The following is a 3,872-nucleotide window of genomic DNA, read 5'->3' on the forward strand; positions in this document are numbered from 1 at the left end:
TTGATGAGTGTTAAACTGAAAATGATTAGGTACACGGTTAACTATATGAAGTAGGACACGGGGACACAATTAAAAATAAAACTATTGCTATTAGTTACAACACTAATTCCCCAATAACTTACAAATAGATAATTATGGGAGTAACATATCATGGAGATGTAACTATCTTAGGGGCCATTTGTTTTTGCCTCTTATAAGACCTTGAGGTCTTATAACCTCTTATAAGATGTGGCCCAGTGATTTTGGACATTTATTTGGTTTGTTTTTAACCTTATTATAAGGCATTCTACTATAAATGTCTTATAAGAGGTTCCAATTCTATAAAGTCTCAAAATTAGATCTAGTTTAATTCTATAAGTCTTATAACTCAAAAATAACTCAAACACCCCCGGCCCATATACCCCCTAATTTCATTTATCTCTTCTTCTATTTTCATTATCTTATTTTCCAAATAACTCCATTACCCTAACCACCACCGACTACCACCACCACCACCACTGCCGCTATTGCCACCACCACCATCACCACCACCACTACCACCACCATCATTACCTCCACCACCACCACTGTGCTATTAAAACCACCACCACCACCACCACTATCACCGTACTATTAAAACTATCACCACCACCACCACCGTGCTATTAAGACATCCACCACTTCTACTACCATCACCATCACCATGCTATTAAAACCAATATCATCACCTCCACTACCACCACCACCTTTATTAAAGACCCACTACCACTACCACCGCCAATTAAAGTAGTTTCCTAAAATTGATATTTTAATTATCAAAATTGATTTGAAACCGAAAATCAAACTATACGTTTATTTCAAATTAATATATTCAAGTTAAATGTGATGTAAAGTAGGGTTATATTTGTCAAATAACCATCTATAAGATTTCATTATAAGATTTGTTTTTTCTATTTTTACAAATGCTTATAAGAGGAACTTAAAATTAAAAACAAACCACTTTATAAAGAAACATCACACTTTATAACATGGTCAACTTATAAGACCTATTATAAGACTCTTATAAGAGCACTTTATAAGGTCTTATATAACATGCCTTTTACCACGCTAATCAACCTTTTTAAGTTATAAGACCCTATTATAAGACCATCTTATAAGACCCTCTTATAGGAGTAGTGAATTTCGCGACAAAAGAGGAGGCCGATAACGAGGTATAGAGAGGCGTGTGAAGTTCTTTCAGTTTTTTCCCTTTTCCCTTGCGCTGTTTTTTGTTGTCTGTTAAAGTTAAAAGAGTGGAAGAGCATTACCCGGACCATACTTATTTAATTTGCTCCTTAGAAACATCAGTTACCTGAATAAAATGTAGGAGTATTATCCACAGCTCCTAGTTGTTCCTTACAGCATTAGATGGTATTTGCTTATTCAGTCAAAGATTCACTTAGGCTCACCCAAAGTGCTTCTCGCCTAAGGCCTTATAGTCTCAAGACTTGGGGCGCCTAACTATGAGATATAGGAAGGGATGACGGAAGATTTTGTTTTAGCTTTTGCAGTTGGGGCTATATGTGTCTCTGTAGAACTGTTGCATTCTCTTCCAAGTAGCATATTCGAAATGCACATGCCTTTTTTTTACCACGCGATCAACCTTTTTTAAGTCTATCTTTTAATTCCACTATTGATTTGATATTAAGGAGAGCAAGTTTGTTTAGCTATTGAATAAGCTTTATGATGTCTTGATTTTCTGATAGCCCCAAAATGTTATTCCTGTATCTGATTTTTGGCCATTCGTGTAAGCAAACTAAAAATGGAAAGCAATGACCATCATGACCATCCATTGCCATCACATTGTGGTCGTTATGTTGTTCTTTATTATCCGTTGAATATCTTTTACACGTTCATAACTGTTTTTTAAGTTTCTTGAAATATTGAAACTCTATCGAAGGGTATATAAAGATTTTCTGGCAATCCCAGTTGTAAAGGGGAAGAAAAGTGAGCTTGAAAAGTTTGCTGGTGGGCTTTATGCAACTAGTGTTGAGGTAACACATCACGAGTTTCTGTAACTTATTTGGCTGTTTCTTGGTCTTGATATTAGATGTGAATAATGTAACTTCTGTGCTAATTATTTGTTGTCAGGCATTTGTCCCAAATACTGGGCGTGGGGTACAAGGTGCAACCTCCCCATTGTCTTGGTCAGAATTTTGCCAAGATGTTTGACATACAATATAGAGAATGAGAAGGGCGGCAGGGATATGGCCTGGCAGAATTCTTGGGCGAACAGCACTCATACGGTAATGCTCTTCAAACCCTTTATTTATTTTCTTTATTCTTTTAAGTTGTGGTTGCTTCGTAACTAATCGAGGTAGTGTTGTAAGAGCTGTTCTTTTTGAACTATTGATAGTCTGTTCTGTCTACAATATTCTTTTTTGAGCACTTACATATCTGTACAATTTTAAGTTATACCTTGTAAGTTGAGAGCTTCCATAGGTTATACCCTCCTGTCCAGGTATTACTGGTTTGCCTATTGGGTACTTGCAGAAACGAGATGTTTGTGTGACAAATCTAACCTTAAGCGTGGTTGACAGACCTTATCTGGTTTCTATTTGCCAAAACTATAGAAAATGGTGTAATTAACTTGTGCTATACCTTTTTCTGCAGATAGGGGTAATGGTGATGGTTCATGGAGATGACAAAGGCTTGGTGCTTCCACCTAAAGTCGCATCTGGCCAAGTAATTGTGGTTCCTGTGCCAGGGAAGAGTTCGCAACAGCTCTTAATGAGAAAAAATTGATTTTACCCCCTTGGTGTGATGAGGAGGTGTGTGGAAGCTGATGCTATATGATGTTTCTTTTTGAATTTTCATTCTTGTCATGTCATGCTCTAGTTTATCGTTTAATAGCTGTTAGAAACGCTAATACGCCTTGTGGAATGTGTCACCGTTGTTTGCTGCTGATGTTTTGATTTTAGTGTGATTCTGGCAGTTCTTCCCATTTCTAGTTATTAATTGCATAGCCTCTATTTTTTATTTTGGATGTTTCTTTTTTTTTGTTTCAATGGGTGCCTCATGCATATAATTGAGCCATCGTTTTAACCCAAATATCAGTGCTTCTAGTGTTGGATAAGTTACTACTACTAGTATGGCGAACCCCATTGTGGTTGAGAAGGATTTGTTTCTTAAACGAAATGTTGTATAATACTTGTGTCTGTGTGTTAGAAATTAGCTGGTGATACTAGATTATTCTATGCGCACTCTTTGGGTTATTTACATTGTTTAGTTTGATGTGATGCAACTTATTTTATTTTTGACATTATTTAATTTCATTTTCATTATAGACAGTCGAGAAGGAGGTGAAAGCGAAGACCAATGAAGATAATGGAGCATGCAAGACTCTTTGTACTCCTTTTACTCAGCCCGAACTTCCAGAAGGTAAAGTTTGTACACTCGCTTTCCTACTGCAACATAAAAAAATTAAATTTGGTAGAGGAATTCAGACTTCTTACTGAATCACAATTTGTATCTATGTTTGTGCCTTCATACTTAACAACCTATGTATATTATTTGCAGGAACCCTATGCTTTGCCTCAGGGAAGCCTGCAAAAGTGTGGTCATACTGGGGGAGGAGTTATTACTTCTTAGTGGCAGTACTTGTTTACCTACAAAGCATACAACTCCTTTCTTTTTTGTTTTTTTTTATTGTTGTTCAGAAACAATTTATCCTTTCTATTCATTGTTGATGTTTCTCACTTAGAACATTGTAAGTTGCGGGGTCTTTGAAATATAGGATACAATGCCCTATCTTAGATGCCAGACACCAATTTTTTATTTTTAGTACTCAGAGGAGCCCTGTTTTAGGAGATCAGACAAATGAAGTTCAAGCTTCAAGCTTCTGCTATTATTAT

At 36.3% G+C, this 3,872-nt stretch overlaps 1 long non-coding RNA gene across 1 annotated transcript; it reads left to right on the forward strand.

Annotated features, from left to right (window-relative positions):
* Positions 1-1,816: 1,816 nt before the first annotated feature.
* Positions 1,817-2,771, forward strand: LOC147505855 (uncharacterized). Its single transcript, XR_015193502.1, has 3 exons — positions 1,817-2,012; positions 2,110-2,264; positions 2,632-2,771. It is a non-coding gene; the product is annotated as an uncharacterized LOC147505855 (long non-coding RNA).
* Positions 2,772-3,872: the final 1,101 nt, after the last annotated feature.

The sequence above is a fragment of the Coptis chinensis genome, chromosome 4 (genome assembly GCF_015680905.1).
Source record: "Coptis chinensis isolate HL-2020 chromosome 4, ASM1568090v1, whole genome shotgun sequence".
Classification (NCBI taxonomy): domain Eukaryota; kingdom Viridiplantae; phylum Streptophyta; class Magnoliopsida; order Ranunculales; family Ranunculaceae; genus Coptis; species Coptis chinensis.